The sequence below is a fragment of the Bacillus rossius genome, chromosome 1, assembly GCF_032445375.1.
Source record: "Bacillus rossius redtenbacheri isolate Brsri chromosome 1, Brsri_v3, whole genome shotgun sequence".
NCBI lineage: Eukaryota > Metazoa > Arthropoda > Insecta > Phasmatodea > Bacillidae > Bacillus > Bacillus rossius.
Genome location: NC_086330.1, coordinates 165,351,036 through 165,370,366, shown reverse-complemented (window position 1 = coordinate 165,370,366; position 19,331 = coordinate 165,351,036). Strand labels below are relative to the sequence as shown.

The 19,331-nt window shown below is 34.1% G+C and overlaps 1 long non-coding RNA gene across 1 annotated transcript in view; it reads right to left on the bottom strand.

Moving 5' to 3' along the window:
• LOC134529660 (uncharacterized) overlaps positions 1 to 18,533 on the bottom strand; it is a 526,173-nt gene extending 507,640 nt beyond the window's left edge. Inside the window, exon 1 of the long non-coding RNA XR_010074660.1 lies at positions 18,406 to 18,533. This is a non-coding gene — a long non-coding RNA (uncharacterized LOC134529660). The remainder of the gene's footprint in view (positions 1 to 18,405) is intronic.
• Positions 18,534 to 19,331: the final 798 nt, after the last annotated feature.

Sequence of the window (19,331 nt, the reverse complement as noted above, 5' to 3'; positions counted from 1 at the left end):
GTTTCACAAGCCATGTTGCTTTTCACATTTTATCATTATTACTATTAGTTAAGGTCTTTTTTAGTATAGATATCAATCTATAGGCCTACACCTCTTGAGTTTGTTGTTATGTCACAGATATTTTCGATAGAATTTGTTTGGAAAAGGGGCTCCGGCTACTGGGTTCTGAGTGTGGTGCCTGTGCCGATGTCCGCCATCTTGGATTGTGAAGTAACGGCGCCACCTTGGATGAACTTGATATTGAACTGTGGCCTAAATCCCGGAGGCCATTTTGGATTATAGAAATTTACGCCATTTTGTTTAGCCGCCATTTTGAATTCTGGAACATTCCGACATCTTGGATCACAACGTCAGTAGTATTGCTTGGTATGTTCTGGCACAGAAGTAAAGTGAAGCGTGGAAGAGGTCAATGTCCGACCACCCTGACGTTACGGCAGCCCTCATGGAAGACCCTGACCTTCAAAATTCCTCAAAAATGACTCAAATTTCCTCAAAAATACTAAAAATTTCCCTAATTCGATGAAAATATTCCCATTATGAGGGAAAATTTCCCGTTTTATTCCTCAAAAATTCAGAATTTTAAAATTCTGAATGCCTCAAAAGACTTTGCCTTTGAAAGAACTCATATTTTCAAAAATGGCTTAAGACTCCTAAGAGAAATCTGCCCTAAGATGCCGAGGTCTTGACCTTCATTGTAAACATCAAATTATTTGATTTTTGACCAAACATTTCCCAAAAAAATTTAAAAAAAAATGCTACTTCAAAGGTTTGGTTACTCAATCCATCCCAGTCCTCGGTTCAATTCCCGGTGGGAGTAAACATGTAATTTATTAATTAACATTTTAAAAATTCTTAATTAAATTAAAATTTAATAAAACATTTGCTTACATCACACCTGATATTTTGGATTCTATAAACGTTGCATTTTTCATTACACTCATTATTTTGAAAATCTTGTAATTATTATCCAATATTAAAATGGAAAAGATAATAAAATTAAAAAAGAAATTATTAAATTTTAATTTAAAATACTTACGTCATGGATTCCTCGGTACTAACCCGGTGATGGCAAAATAAAAATGGTGATGACTCCTTCCTCCATGGTAGCCACTGGCAGACTGATCTCCTACCACTAATGCCAATGCAGATATTACTTCACTTGGGATGCCACCATGGCAACCATCTTGTTTTCGTCGGCTGGAGGTCGCCATCTTGGATCTGACTTATGGTTTTTGGTCTGTTAGTTGGCGCTGCCGCAATATTAGTTTAATTCTTAGCGGCTAGACTGAAGTATTCATTTCTTACTTAGGCATCCGCCATCTTTAAATCTGGTCGCCATCTTGTAATTCTGTAACTTTTATGCCAGAAATTCATAAAAAAATCCGAAAATCATCAAAACATCGCTTGGTAAAATAATGCTAGATCTGTCACCTCATTTCGAACTCGATCAATGATAAAATGTTAATTTTATGTAAAAATTCATAAATTAATTAAAATTACAAACAAATACAGGTTCAGGAAATAACAACAAAATTACAAACATTTCTTACCTAAATACATTCTACTCTACTGCACGAACACTCTAAAGTTAGCAATCTAATAAACATTTAGTTCTGCATTGGCTTAAACTGACTAATTCTCAGCTCTAAACGGTTTACTGAAAACAGAGACCAGCCAGATTATTTTCCTACTTAGTATTTTTCTTCCCAAGAGAGTTTCTCGATACCGTATTTAACAGACTGTTTCACATCGTCAGAAATGTAATTTGTAGCAGCCGATGACTTGAAAGCGAATTTCTTCTCTTGGTCATCGAACGGACATGGTTTACCATATACACAGTCGAGCCACTTCATCAGTAAGTTTATTTATAATGTTCTGTCTGATACTAATAATATTTAAATACACTCAGTGAGTAGAAATAAATTTGTACTTCAACTAACTTAGTGTATTTTAATAATAGTAGTTTGTTAACATTCCACGAAACGCAGATTTTTCTAAGTGTAAAACATTAGCATTTACCTGTGAAGCACCGAGCATAGTCTTGTGTTTAGTTTCATGTCTAAGCGTCATCATAATCGGTTGCTGCCCGTCTACTTGTGTGCTTGTACGCATACGAGTCTCCAACCTAAACCGAGAAGTTGAAATGTCTGCAGATAGTTCCACAGTAGGATCATGGACTTCACCTTTACAGTTTTTTGCGTGTCGTCTCAAACTGTCAATACGTGTGGACCAAGTTTAACACTTATAGCAGAGAAACTTCATACGAGATGGAATCTTCGTACATTTACTCATCTATGTTTTCGTGCATCATGGGAAATTGCGAACGACATATCGCAGTAGCCGCTATGAAATCTAGACGTCGAAGACAAAACTTTCAGACCCGAACCAGATGCTGATGTTGCTGTTGTATCTGTTTCAGGTGTACTCGTATGTACATCGATACAACGTTATTGTAGCAAAACCTTTACTTTCTGCCGTGCAGTACGACCTCTGCATGCTTGCAAGTGCGTTTTCATTACAAAAAAAATAGAACATATATTCATTAAAAAATTAAATTAAAAAATTACAAAACAACTTATGTCAGCTAGTGAACTTACCTTTTGTTTAGCATGGATAGATTTCTAGCATAACCTGGATTAATTTTTTATCTTTTATTATCTTTATTTGTATTTGTATATTTTTTTTTTGTGGTTCAGTGATCTTTATTTAGGAATACGTCCGTTAGTTTTCTCCATGAGCTCCTGAATATTCCTAGCTAGGTTTCTGATGGTTTTCTCCGTGTGCTCCTGATTATTCGTGTCATTATTCTGTTGGTTTTCTCCGAGTGGACCTGGTTATTGCTGTCAATATATTTTTAGTTTTTTTCCGTGTGATCCTGGTTATTCTTGGTGAAATTACTGCTGATATTCTCCGAGTGTTTCTGGTTATTACTGAGAAAACAATCGTTGCATTGTATTTAAAACCTTGTTTGATTAATGAAAATCAGCTACTAAATACACACAATATTTTTATCAGGTGAGAATTACTCCTACTAAATGAGGTATACAGAGAAGTATTATATAAAATGAGTTCCTTGGGTAGGGATTCACGTAAGGTGTTGGGTTAGGTTGAAATGTTGGCGACCATCTTCGATGATATCATCATTTCACTTTTCGTTACAGTCGCCATTTTTAACTATGACCTTTACCCCGGCCGCCATCTTGAATACTAGAACATTCCACCATTTGTTCTTCTAGAAAATTCCGCCATCTTGTAATCGAATGTCCCACTCTCAATCGTTACAATTTTCATTACGGCTGCCATCTTGAAAAATCTTATAGTTCAAATTAGACAAGAAAAATTTAAATAATAATTACAAAATTAATTAATTAAATATTAATAAAAATTTCTGCCATTATGAAAAATTGTCCACCACATTGAACTTCCCTAGTAATTATCCGGTTTTAATAGGAAATTCTTAACATTCATAAAAAATTTAATAGATAAAATTTTAATAAAAAAACTTACTAATGTCATGGATCTTGCAGTCCTTTGATCGAACCCGGCAAGGGCAATCGATTAAAAATGTATATGACTTCTTCCTCAGAGAAGAAACCGGCAGACTGACCTCCCGCCACTAATTCCAAAGCAGATACACAATGACGTCAGCCAGTATAAATTCATGGTAGCCATCTTGTTTTTCCTCTGCTGGAGGTCGCTGCCGACTTATAGTTTTCGTCTGCTAGAGGGCAGTGCCGTCATATTAGTTTGATTTTTACCAGCTAGAGTGCATGAATCATTATATCCAGGGTGCCCCACCATCTTGTAATCTTTATACCTTCTTGAAAATCTCTAATTTTTAATTTAAAACTTCGAAAAAATTTCTAAATTGTTTTTTTTTTAATATGTCTTAAAATAATGATTGATTCGATTACTTCGATTCAATTAATGACTGATGCAAAAAAGACAATTTAATTTTAAATCCCAAAAAACACAGGTTCGAGGAATAAAACAACATAAATACGAATAAAACATTTATTATGTAATTCCTACTCTACTACAAAAGAGAAAATTATTATCATTTTTTTCATTTCTGCATCTACTACCCACAAACTAAAGCGAGGTGGGAAGCCCCACCCCTTGACATAGGATCGACCATTTCTTAGTTTGAGAATCTTCTCCACCAAGTACGTATAAGGATGCATAGTAGGTTGAATCTCTTCGGCATAAACGCCACCATGAATAGGTTTATGGTCCAGATCTTCGAAGTAGTAGGTCCTAGGCTCCGATTCGAGATTTAGGTCACACAAATAAGTTGGGGACTCCAATTCGCAGTTAAACATTTCTCGACGACGCCTTTCTGCTGGGAGATCAGCAAAATATCATTGACGTTAGCTTTAGGCTGTTGTGAATATTTCTTCTTCGTGTTGAAATTCATTGTTCGAACAAGTGATCGTCCTTTACGTCTTTGGGATTCATTTACATGGTATTTTCTTATTTTATTGGTTTCGGCAAGATATCCAGCCACTTGTATTTTCATTTAGCCGTGGAATGTCGTCACATCTTGTTGCAAAATTTTCTGTTAAACATTGCGACCACAGAGGCTTTGACATTACTAAGTGTAGAGTTGTGTTTGATGCCAAACTTCTTCATCAAAGCTTTGAAGGTCGCATTTTGGAATTATTTGCAGATATCCGTTTGCAGGTGCAACAGAACACATCCAACATGCATAATTGTTGTCATAGCCTTGGTTACATTAATTGCATTCTTCGATTTCACAGGTCTGGCACAAGCTAACTTGCTATACCTACACATCGCTGACCATCAACATGTACTTGAAACCTTTATTAATTCGAGAATATGGTATCAGTTCATCAAGGTTCACCTGGAATAAATCACCAAGTCCACGCGCTATGACTTTGCGCCGAAGGTATTTTCGTATTGCAGGAACATGAAGTTCGGGAGCGATTCCCGTTCGACTCATTGAATGTAGCCAGCTTCCCTCAGTTCTTCGAGTATGGACACTATTTAATTGATGTGCGAATAGTTTCTGCACTATGCGAAGCAAGTAAAATTCTTACCTGTCGACCAATTCGTTTAGGTCGTCCTAATACAAATAGTCAAAGCTCCGACCACTTTCTAACTTTTTTAAACCTTTACTATGTACTGCTATTTCACTGAAGAGATTAGTGATAATGTCGATTATTTCATGATTTTCATCTCTTTATATGCCACTTTCTGGATCGTTATCGCGAAAATGCGCATTAGTTATTTCTAGAAGTTTTTTGTACTTTTGCAAATCTTCTTGAGAATAGCCTTTAGGTTCCATGCGAAACAACAATTCGTACAGACCTGGAATACCATGTGTTTCGTACTCTTCTAGGTATATATTTCCTGGTAAAAAGTATATTTCCTTAGCACCGAGGAACCACCTATTGTGTTTGCTGTACACTCCGTAGGTCGTGTCATTATTCCGACCCGTTAAATATCTTAAGTATGGTCGGACCTTTGCATTGTCTTGGTGTCCGCTTTTCCGTTATTGTTTCCATGTAAATAGACTCTGTACTTGTAAAGTCATCTTTTTTTGGAGCTGATTTATATTTCCTCTTTATTGCAGTAAACATTTCGTCATCAACTTCTGTATTTACAGTGAATGTTGGTTCCTACTTATTTTGAAGTGCGTCGAGGTGAATAGTGATTGGTTTAATTATCTCTTCATTTTCCATTTTATGTGTAAATCCTGCTTTTTTTTAATTCGCGAAGAGACTGTACATCACGTTGAAGGTCACTGGCCAAGTCCAATATTTTACTCGTCGAAAACATATTACAATACTTCCTTTTATACATAATATTCGTCCGCAGAAACCTCTTACCTGTGGTTAGAAAACATCTGTTTTCGCTGCCAAGTGAGTTAGTGCTGCATTAAGGCTACTCTGAAAAGCCCTCAAATCGTCGCGTCTTTGTGCGTTGGATACTTCTATAAAGTCGCGAATTTTAAAATCCGCGTCTTCCACTCACTGGTCGATGGCTAGCAGGTACTTTATTAATTCGTCATTCACACTTTCTACTTTTACAGCCAGTAGCGAAATGTATTACCAGATATTGGCGTCTTAAAACTCAAGAACAGTAAGTTAGTCACAACTGTTACGACAGCATTTTGAAATATTTTTTTCATGTTTTACGATAAAATGTTTGAAACCTTGTCTGTACCTTCCTTTATATAGAGGCCAGTTTTTGACTATAACTGGGATTCTGTGCTTCTTTTACCAGCACAAAAAGCACTTGTCTCTAAATTCCTGAAAATTCATGTCGGTGTTTACGTGATTGTCATAAGAGTGACGTAAATTAAGCTCGTCCATGCCAAAAGGTACTATGATATTTGCGTCATCTCGTAGCAAATGTTTCGGAATTCTACTGTATGTCTGACACAGGTATGTGCAGTCTACGTTGGGGTATCTGTCCATGGAAAAGTACTATTGTACTATGCTTTGCTTCTTGCACACGATGTTGTCGAAAACCATCACTGAATTGGCTCCTGCTTCACTAGGAGGCATCACATCTGTATTATCGGTAAACGGAAATTACTTTAGGTCGTTCACAGTACGTAGAACCGTAGCTAGGCGCTGATATTTTGGCTGTTACAAAATCTTGGAATAGAGGTACACGTTTTCGAACCTAAGACCGTTTGGTTCCACCAGAATACTCAGTAGAACGCAAGTTTTTTGGCAGTTGTATGGGCCCACCAAAATGCATCGTATGTTAGACGGAAATAACGAGCCATGTCACTTACTTCGTCGCATTGCTTGATGCGCATGGGCAAACACGCTTTTTGCTTGACGACTTACATGGTACTGACAAAAGTTTATAAAAGCAAACACATTTATATTTTCGGCTCAGTTGCGTGTAATGCCTCGAAGAGGTAAGAACAAAAAACACATTGGTGCAGGAATCATAAACACGCTGATAAATAATCTGCTTTTTGAGCAACACATTCCAGGCTTCAGATTTTGTGGGCGAAACTAGCCAAATGACTAGCTCGAAGGGACGTGGGCATTAATTATTTTGACGAGTAGTGCAACCAGCAATAAATTGCCTATTTTCTCAGTAAGGTTCTTGAATAAAGGCACCAAGCTGACTAGATACTGGATCAGGAAGCAATTATATCTTGTATAAGAGTATAAATTATGTAATAATTTTTTATTTGTAATTTTGTTGTTTTCTTTTCAAATCTGTCATTTTTTGTAATTTTAAATAAATAATATATTTTACCTAAAATTAACTTTTTGCATTAATAAAGAATTGAACCAATGTGACCGAATTAAACATTTTTACTACTGATTTTTTGATGATTTTTGTAATTTTTCCAAAATTTTAGCTTAAAGATTACAGACTTTTAAGATGGCGCATAAATTACAAGTCAAATTGGCGCCCTGGAAATAATTTATCCCTGCACTATAGTGGGTAAAAATTAAACTTATATGGCTGCAGCACCCTCTAGTAGACGAAAACAATATGTCGGCAGTGACCTCCAGCAGATGAAAACCATATGGCCACTATGACGTTATACTGGCTGGCTTAATATCTGCCTTGGCGTTAGTGGTGGGAGGTCAGTCTGACGGTAGCTTCCGTGGAAGAAGGATCCGTCGCCACTTAATCGATTACTCTCGTTGGGTTTGATGCGAGGACTCCAAGCACCATTCCATACATGGTTTTCAATTAAAATTTAATTAATTATTTTTTTTCTAAATTTTAAAAATGTTCCCATTAAAAACTCATACTATAGATATTCAATATGGCAGACAACTTTCAAAATGACTGATGCTCTTTTTATTAAACGTTTATTAAGTAATTTTTATTATTCATTTTAATTTTTTTTTAAATCGGATATGAATTACAGATTTTCAATATGGTGGCCGTAACGAAAATTGCAACGTTTGAGAGTTGTGGAATGTTCTAGAAGACAAAAATATGGAAAGTTCTAGAAGACAAGATTGCAGAAAGTTCTAGGATTCCAGATTATGGTCAGGTTCATGTTCAAGGTCATCCAAGATTTCCACCATGACATCAGAATTCAAGATAGCAACCGTAACTAAAATTGCAATGGTGATATCATCATCTAAGATGCCTGCAGATACTTCAACCCAACCCAACACCTCACGCGAAACCCTGTCCTATGAGCTCCTTTGATATACTACTAAGAGAGCTAAGATGCTCACAAATAAATAAAAATATCAATTTTGTGTGTGAAACTCTGCCTTTACTCCCTACTATGGTAATTGAGAAATTTCCCAGTCTTAGCAATCCCTGTATTACAAGTTATTATGGGTTCTCGTGTAACGAAACTCGGTGTCTATACAACCACACTTATTTTGAAATGCACTAATTGGCACTAATTGGCTAACTTTGTTCCGCCGTACTGCTGGCCAGGTTCGGCCATCTGCAGCCATCGTTGTGACGATTGCGGCTGGAGTTTGTGACGAACATGGCGTTTGAGCTTATAATTGACTAAAGTATAAGTATGGCCTGAAAGAGCGACAGTATCATGAATATATATATATATAAGAGCACACCCTTGATAGTGCTCTTTCACATAATTTCGCGATGGATGAGAGCAAGAGAAAAAAGAGATTGGGATGATTTTTCTATGTTAGAATTTATATGGAATAAACGAACATATCCAATTTACTCACAATATACATAAATGGGAGTGATAAATACTTGGCAGTAAAACAGCGATGAATTTAAAAGAATAATCATATTAAAACAAATTACAACAGTGCTGAAATAAACTTATTCAAAAACTAGTTACTAACCTGCGGCTTCGCTCTCACAAATTCTGAGTATTTCTAAAATCTTACCATTAAAAACAGTTATGTGTTTAGTTCCAAACATTTTTACTTACTAAAAAATGGTCTAATGCATAAAAGATTTATTTCATAACATAACTGTTTAGAATGATATTTTTGTCATATTTATAGATAGGGTCTTTTTTTAGTATATATTATAGATTAACTTTATGATTTTAAAATTTATTTTTCAGAGTGTTCGAAGATATGCTTTACCTTGATGAAATCACACTTACCTCCTTTTCATTTCTTGAGGTAGAAAATTGAAAAAAAAATTAACTATCACCTAAATTATTTTACTAAGTTTATGTCATCTTTACACTGAAACTTTCATTTACTATGGTTAGAAATATTCTTAGAATTATTAAATATTTTCACCTTATTACAAATACACCCCATTGTATAATGATATTTGATACAATCACATCTTTATTTGAAGTATGAAATACAGATATCAAACTTATCATACGTATTATTTGACTTAGTTTACTTAGTATTACTTAAACAAAATCTACAAATTTTTTTACCTCTCGCCTCTTTTAACCTATATAAACCTCTATTAACCAAATACAAAACCAAACTCAACACTTTTCTTTTTTTAAACCGCAGATGTTAACTACAAAGCAATTATAATAAATTTACATTTATATTGAGTTAACATTAATTTTGCCAAGATAGATTTTATAGATGCCATTATTTTTTTTAATAATATTAACCCCTGTTACAACTTAGGTGATATTTATAAAAATGTTGAATAAATAAATTTTGATTTTATCGAAGGATATTATTTTTTAATGTTAAGCACTTTTTTTTTCAAAATTTCACCTTTTAAAAAGTAGATCTTCAGCATGCAAAAAGAAAGAATTTGTAGATGATGCATGTCTGTGAATAATACTATCTAACTTCCATCTCGCTTGATTAGCTTAAGAGTTACGACTTTTTAAATAAAAAAATTCAAATACCTTTTATCTCTTTAACGTCGAATATAGAAAAATGGTAAATGTTAAAACTAATATTAAATTATAATTAACTGTGTACCTTATTGTTGATATTTTTTTACCTTCATCTTAATTTGCTTGGTACAATGATTTACTAATATAAAAAGCAACGTGTCCCGTTTCACTGAGTTCAGATTTAAATATCGAAAAAAGTGAAATAACTCTACTTAAATAATTATATAATATATTGTTTATGCTAAGTTTCTTACATCCTGCTTTATTTGTTACGGATAAATAAAATTTTTATGATAAATCACAACTTACTCCCTTTTACAACCCATAAAAGACGAAATCCTGAAAAAACTTAACAAATATTATTCTTCACTCTATGTGATTGTTGTTCGTTCTTTATTTCGAACCCTTGTATATAGTTTATTCATAAAGATGCTTATTTTTTGTTTACATCAAACGTTAACACATTACACCCCTTAGGGAATGAATCTTGCAATTAAGTAAAATAATTTTAGTTTATTACCTATATTTACCATTTAATTTACAAAAATAATATTTATTTTTGAGATACTATTTTTTTTAATAAATGTTAACTTACCACATTATCATCCCAACGAATTTTTGTAAACGCAAAAAATAAGCAATACATAATTTTAGATGCAGGTTTTTCTAAAATAAAATATAAAAACTGAGGTTATTAGTTTTCGTATGTTTATTATTGTACCCTAAATCATATATTACGCTTAATTAAGTTATAAGATAAAAAAGATAATCTTAAAAACATTATATTTTTTTACCTCTTAGAGGTTGAATTATACAAAAAATAACAAAAATTGTTGTAAGTTTTTGTATGTTTATTATTGGTACCTAAAATCATTCATTGCACTTAATTAAATTCAGATATATAATTATTAATTTTTAAAACATACTTACTAGTTGTTCACCCTTTGAGGGTTTAATTGCGAAAAATAAAAAATAAAAAAAAATAAATAAAATATGGTTGTAAATTTTTGAATGGTTATTATTGGTTCCCGAAATCATTATTTATGCTTAATTAAATTCGGAGTACAATTATTAATTTTTATGAGGTTGAATTTCGCAAAATAATTATTAAATTTGTAAGTTTTCGTTTATTTAGTAATTGAAACCAAAATCATTGAATATGCCTGATTAAATTCGGAGCTATAATTATTAACTTTTAAAACATACTTAACCCTTTTTCACTCCTGAAGGGTTGAAATTCCTCAAATATAAAAATTGTGGTGGATAGTTTTTGAACGTTGATTATTCGTACCCATCTTTTTCCTAAGCTTGATTAATTTCAGAGATATAATTAACTATCGTTAAACCATATTTACCATTTTTTCACTCCTTAGTTTCATGTTAGCCAAAGAGATTCCCATAAAAAAATTCATCAAAATATTTTCAGTAGTTTTCGATTGATGCTCGAACAAACAGACAAACAGACAAAAATTTTAAAAACTATATTTTTGAGTTCTCAATAATGTAAATAGCTATTTGGAATATATTTTTTTCCATAATTTCATTCAATGTACAGATTTTTTGCTTCAAAATGTTTTATTGTTAGTATTGATAACTGGAAAACAAACAAAACCGCTAGCGTTACGCAAATAAAATCTCAAACAGAGTACAAAACTAAGATAAACAACATGAGAACAGTAATTCGTTTGTATGTAAGTACATGTATGTATTAAATACGCATTTTATTAAGTATTGTTTTTGTGAACATGTATGTATTGCGTTTTTATGTCTGGATTATGCCCTACCTGTGACCAAGCTCTATACACTGTTTACATTTAGCTCCGAAATTCCTCGCAATCCCGGGCAATTTGCAAATATGTTCCACTTTGCACGGTGAAAAATTTAAAGATGAAATCCTGTACTTCCACTGTCCGGAATGTTAAATGTGTGTGGAAAATATTAATTGCAACTAATAAAAAACCTACTAGACAATTACGTTCTTTGTGTACGTTCCTTTCAACCCATGTACGAGTATGTAATGTTCATGAAAATTATGGGGTATTACAAACATTCCCCCAGGGGAAAGGACGTATTTGGTATCTTGAAGTATATAATAGGTTAGGTGTTATTTGGAGCGACGAAGATTTTTGCAAAACTGTTTTCAACAAGCGAACTGGTTTATAATTTTGGTGTTTTGTTTCAGTAGGTATAGTGTATTAATAAATATGCTATGTTTTTTATACAAATATTACCCTATTATTACGATGTTAGATTATTTGACTTTCGATTAAATTACGGTAGCTTATGATTACACATAATCTCCCGAGATTCAGGTTCTCTATCTCCACACAAAATTAAGTGGGAACTGGACAGGTTATGAGTAGAGACCGGAAAAATTCGCGGATTCATTAGGTGAAAGGCTAGAATTCAAATACATATACCTCTTAGATGATTTTGCTATTGGCTTACTGTTCATCTAGACGCATCTCAACCATTTATAAACCCTCAACCAAAGAAGGATCGAATCACAGACAAACCAACTGAGACGTCTTACAAGTCAGCAGCCAATGAATTTGCGTTATTTTCCCGAGTGTACAGGGAATGTGCAGTCTGTCCTGAAGGCCATCGAAACTGCGAATTTTTCCGGTTTCCAGTTATGAGTAATTCTATGTCCATGCATTGCCAACTTATTTTATTCCTTTTAATTTCTATAATATTTTCATATTAAATCATTTTTTACAAAATTGCTTGGATGCCAGTTTTAAGTGAAAAATAAACTTATATCAATGTGACCTACAAATTCTGCGGTATTTTGCTAAAACTGTTCTTAAAATAATTTTTGTTTACACAACCATTACTGCAAGGGTGGAAATAACAATGTTAGAAGGAAAAAAATTCATTAATTTTTTTTAATTGATATACTATCATCTCCGTTATAACTAATCTAAACTTAATCTAAACTTTGACTTAAACAGTTTTTGAAGAAACGAATTTATTCCGTAAAAAGATGGGTTTGAATTTACAAAAAATTCATAACATTCTTATAGTCAATTTCGTTGAATTTATTTTATCCCATCTTAATATTATATTATACCTTGGTCCAGAGAAAAATTTTATACGACCACCTTGTTAGTGTGAGGGATGAAAAATAGTGGTTGAAGGTCAAAAAAATTAAATAATTACCATAGTTCTCAGCTATACAATTCTGAGTTGTAATTTATTGAATGCTGTATACATTGAGTTAAAAATATTCCTAATATTTTTGCTGCACAAAAATTTGTCAAATATATAATCGATAACTTTGTAATATTGGAGAACATAGTTCTTAAAATGTTCCAGAACTTTATAGAAGTTTCCAAAATATTTTCAGAATAAACAGGTACTTCGAAATCTACCTACGCCATTAGTCACTGCCGAAAGGGACCTTTTTATCTGCGACCTCAGGCAAAGACGTTTTCTCTTCTAGTAGTACATAATAGTTCCTCTCGCGTTAGGCTTCAAGCTGTGGAGCGTAGCGCCGACCACCATCTTGGATTGTGACGTCATAGTAGCAATTTCTGGTGTCAAATTTCCTCAAATTTCTCAAAAATTACTCAAAATTTGCCAAAATTCCTAGAAATTTCTCTGTTTCAAGGGGAAAAATTCCGTTAAGATGGGAAAATTTCCCGTTTTAGACATCAAAAATGCCAACGGCTTGAAGAGTCCGTAATGAGGCTTAAGAATCCATATCTACAAGCCTCCCTAAGTATCCGTGGTCATGACCTTGACAATTACGATGCCATGACCGTCATCTTTAATTATGACATAACTGTTAGAATTGCTTGAGAATCCGTTTTTTTAATTAAACATTTTTTAATAAATGATATTTTAAAAAACGTTACTCATATCGTTACGGTCCCCATCTTGGATTCTAGAAATGTCACATGTTTCGTTATTCCCTCCATCTTCGTTGTGTAGGATGTCGTTATCGTTACGCGTTTCGTTACAAACACCATCTTGGAATCTAGATTGTTGCATTTTTCGTAATGGCCCGCCAACTTAAAAATCCGTAATTATTATCAGAAAAATTCTGATAAAATTTAAAATTTAAAAGAAAATACCAAAAAATTTTTACATTAAAAAATACTCCGCCATCTTGTTTGTGTATGACACCATAGTTTCACATTTAGTTACTAATGCCATCTTGAATTATGGCATAACTGTTGCCTGCAATTTTTAAAATCTGTATTTTTGTGATAGAAAATCGGAAATTTTTTTAATATTAATAAAAAGTAATTTAAAATTCAAATAGCAAACACTACGCCATCTTGTATTACGTCATCACGAACGCCATATTTAAAATCAGTAATTATTAAAAGATTTTAATGGGAAAAAATTTAAAATTTATAAAACATTTATTAATCTATTTTAATAAAATTATAAAAAAAAACACTTAAGCCTTGGTGTTCTTGGTTTGAACCAGGTGAGGAACAAAATAAAAAATAACGACAGATCCTTCCTCCACGGAAGCCACTGACACACAGACCTCCCACCACTAATGCCAAAAAATATATCACCATCTAGTATGACATCATGTCCATCTTTTTTTCGTCTGCTAGTGTGCCACCGCTATGTTAGTTAATTTTTTACCCGCTATAGTGCAGTAATTATTAATAATATAGCCCCAGCCATTTTTAAATTTGGACGCAATTTTGGAAATTCGTAATTATTAAGCTATAAATTCGGGAAAAATTCCATAATTCATTATCTAAATAACTTATTAATGTACTGATCATAATGTACTTAATTAATGCAAAAACAATTGACAAAAAATACTTATTTATATCTTATATACCAGCCTCCTATAAACCGATATGTTCAGCATCTTGGAAATTTGTATTTATTTACATAGAAATTCGGAAAAAATTACAAAATTCTTCAAAAAATTATTTTAAAAATTTATTGATTCAATTGATATCCATCCTTTGTTCGATTATCGCCCAGTGAAAAAATACTCAATACATCATACCTGTCCAACGTAAATAAATATGTTTCCAGGCTGTCTAACACGGAAGTATATTTATTTTTTCAATATATGAAATACAATCCAACGAAACTAACCATATTCAAGCGGTTGAATAAATGAGGGAAAGTTTTAAAAAAAAGTAATAGCCTAACTCCATTAGTAGGTACACTATCAAATCCGTTCAAAATGTTTGTAATTCTTATAGTTTTTATATTAAACTTTTGTCAGAAAGAATTTTTGATTAGACGAACCGTTGTTTCAAAGTTAAAAAAATAAAGGGGTATAATTTAAAATATTCGTGATTTCCGTGCCATGTACACTATTAAAACCTTTCTTTTATTGTAAAACTTTAAATTATTATTTACAACTTTCGTCTGAATAACTTTTTATACGACCAATCATTACTGCAAGGGGTGGAACAAACAATATATAATAAATGATTTTTAAAAACACAGAAATTATTGGAGTGATTATAACAATACCAAATCGTGCCAGAGTTTTAAGAAATCATTTTAATTATACTAGCATAACTGTTAAGTCTTTTTGATTCGTTTCATGTATAATTAATTTTTGTTCAGTATGAAAATATGTGTCATGAAGATTATTTCTCTTTGAAAAATAGAACCTAATATTTTTTATTTTATTTTTTTTTGCAGGGAGGATTTCACCAATTGGTTAAGCTATAACTAGACAGTAAAATGAACATTTTTTTCTTAAGAATTAGTGATTCAAACCAAGTGCATTATACATTTCTTGAAATTTTTTATAAGTGTGGCATTTCCTAGAGCAACGTGACCAGTTTGGTGATTCATAGAGAAATAGGAATAACTGTGATCTCCCTGCTACTTCATTTTTACTTGACAGCATAAACTATCATTACAGTGTCTCACAAGCAGTAACTGGTATAGAAAAGTCAACATGCAATTAAACTAAATAAAAGCCTTTGTTTAATTTATGATTAAGGAAATCGCATAGAAATGCCATTCCAAAGAATCATATACTATAACGTATAACTTTTCGGGAGTGTATATTTGCGCACTGTGACATAAATCCAATTTTTAAAGCACATAAGGCAAAAATATATGGAGTAATGTGTAGGAGCACGCATAAAGTAATCTGATTGTTTATAAGACTGCGCGCTACTTTATTTCCTGAGGAAATGAAATGACAACCAAGTTTCATTCTTCTAATCACGTTGACTTCGCTCACGCTAACAAGAATGTTCCCCTGTATTAACTGCGGGTAAAAGATTAGCGTCGATAAGAGAAGCGGATAAACACGTTTATCTGCAAGCACCTACATAAATTGGCCACTTAAAGTATCAGTCCCGACATAAATCCAATCAGTGTCGAACTGGTACAACGGCAATAGCTGCAATGGTAAAAAAATCTCTCTGTTCTGCTTCCCAATTAAATTCCTTTCAGTCCGTAGAAAATTTTTAACTTTAGATAATAAAGTTCACTTAAGGCTGATTTGTCAAGACGCAAAAAAAAGTTTGTTTTATGGCATCTGCATGTTATCTCTTGAAAATTAAATATTCTTTAAAATATATATATATTTCTAGTTCCCCGTTGTATGAGTTATTAATTCGTCATGTAAATTATTTTTATAGGCATTTCATTAGTCGGGGATCAAATTCATAAAAGTTTAAGAAAATGTTTTGAATTTTTTTGCCCTTTTACTTTACATTGTCATATAAAAGGACACAATTGTAAACAGATGGCGTCTTTTAAGCGTTGCGTATGCATTTTAGTCAAGAATACTGTCTGATCGTTGGCAAAATTAGTTGGACATGTTTGAGCGTTTCGTTGCATAAGCAAAAGTATCGATTACACACAGATTGCAAAATTCACTACCAGCTTTAGTAGATTTTCCGTTGTATGTCAAAATTGAAATCATCATTTAGGTTTTATCAACTCGTCGACGCCAGTAACACAGATATGAGGTGAAAATGCCGAAGTGTGTATTTACAAATACTATGTAAGAGTGAGGCCTAACTTGAGGCGCTCGGATTTAAAGCCAAAGATCGCAGTCGGGTAACAAGTGTAAAGGCAGCGGACACTAGACTCCCTAAGGCCCGGTGCACACGTGCGGACATTGTCCGCGCGGTGCCGCTGCGGCGCCGGAGATGCGTTCTCGGAAGGCTTGACTGATAAGAAGTAATGCACACACAGCTGCGGCGCCGCAGCGGCACCGCACGTCCATTGCACGTCCACTGTGCTTACATTTTTGTCCGCAGATCCCACAGGCACGCTGCGGCGCCGCACGTCCAACTACGTTCCTTAGTACATTGGTGTCAATCGAGCAGCGCACACGTGCGGTCGGTTGCCGCAAAGTGAGATGGCAGCATCACGTGAATTTGAAGAGATATTCGATGTTGAACTCTTCATCGCAGAAGTTAAAAGTTATCCAGAGATATGGAACGTAGCCGTTGAAGAATACCATGACCGTAATAAAAAAAAAGTGTGTGGATCAACATCTGCCGTAAATTTTGCGAATCGTTTGACGAAAAGGATGACAAGGAAAAAAAAACGAAATATGTTATTATACATTATACTTTATTTTAATGAATGCCTATAAGCTAATCTATATAAATACAGATAATAAAGTAGTGTTTTAATAAACGCACAGTATTTCAGAACAGGCTATATGAGTAAATACATTTACAGATGTGAAACACGTGAGTGAATATTTAACGTTAATGTACTTGCATAATGTCAGGATACACGCTGATGAAATATTATGCGCTAACAATAATTCATCAAATGACTGGACACTCATACGGAAATAATTATGAAATTTTTCTGCATTGCCTCTCAGGTCTGAAAAACTTGTTACAAATCTGCCTCTCAAGAGTCTTGAGTCGGTGAACGGATGCACCAAATGCTTTTTAGTTGTATCCAATAAACATTTGTATATAAGGTACATAAAGAATACCCGTTTACGTTTGTACACATCCATCTCGTTAGTCGGCATCGTTCAGACTGTGCGGTATTTGTCCGTACTGTGTGAATGTGTTTCTGCGGCAACGTTGCGGCGCCGCAGCGGCGCCGCGCGGACAATGTCCGCACGTGTGCACCGGGCCTAAGCAGGATAGAACGGCATAAAAAATAATTAAATGCATCACTGCCTGGCTGATGTTTAATTTCACGGCGTTTACACCATGGCATGGGCTTGGTGCAGTTACTACATACCAGTTTACATTAACTGCAGATCGCGATCTTGCATTAAAAAATCCTATAATATAACTAATCATACAGATATATTTTATGCTTAATTTTGCAAACATTTAACAAATATACATTCGCCCTAATAGTTCTGAAAAAGTAATCGTGGATGACGTAGTTGTCTTTAACTTGTTTCGCACGTCCCCAATTATCTTCGTCAAATTGGTCCCAAATTGTGACGCTATAGTCCATGCTAATTACCAGCACCACACCATAAAAGAGTTTAAGTCTCACATCCAGCAAGTCCAGTTTTTTCGCACAGCCCAAAATGAAACGCAAAAAGTTTAGTTCGTGGAGTTAACAATAAATGAGGCTAGTAACGTCGCAGTTCATAATCACTTTAGTCGCTCTTTTTTGTTCCACCAAAGGCTCAACCCGATGTCTTGTTGATAATAGAAAGGTGCGTCGAGGCTTACTTTTTTGCATGCAGTGTTGTGAATGACAGCCCGGGCTGGCCACTCCTCGCGGCGTTGGTGAATGCGGTACGTTTTTCCATGGCTCCAGCCCTAAACACTTGCTCCCGCAAGCCGATGTGCGCCCGACCAGTCGCTCGCTCCGTCTGCCTCGCCAGCCGCAGTCGCGGGCTCGCTCACACCTCTCGTGACGTCAGACCGCTCCGCGCGCCGCGCGGTGTTCACTCGTGGAAACACAAAACAGCAGAGCCGCTAATGTCCGTTGTGTGTTTAACCATATTTCAGGGCGTGTTTAAGGCAAGACCAAAATATCTTTAATATAATATAATACAATGTAAACCAAATCAATTAAAAATACGTTAAAATTACAAAAAAGACGTTAAAATTACAAATTAATTTAAACCAGGAACTAACGGAGGCGTAACAAACGCCTCAGGAGAACCCAAAGGAAACAAAGCTGTTCACGACAGAGTCTACCACATTCCACACTTACGAAAATTTCGGAATTTAACTTTGGTAGCCTTTGTGGAAGGCAAGATATCTGACCCCTCAGCCACTGTAATTCTGGCTTCTTAGCTCTCGGTTTACGGAATTTGGCAGGAGTAATTTCGTGAATGGAAGGGACGTCGCATAAAACGGAAATGGGTAACCACGGTGCTGCTATCTGTGGTGGATGGCGCGAACAAAATCCATAGAGAAAAAGGGAAACGTGATAGTAGTAACTATTTTATAAACTTTTACAAAAATGGCATAGTTTTAATAAAATTTATTGTCCAAAAATTGATCCAAACCGCTTTTATCGGAACCTTATAGAAATATATTTTAACCTAACGGTCTGCTAGTCAACTGATTTAATAGTTCACGTAATTGATCAGGCAACGAATTCGAGCGGCGTGTGTGGAAACTACGTGTGATTAACTTCAGTAAAT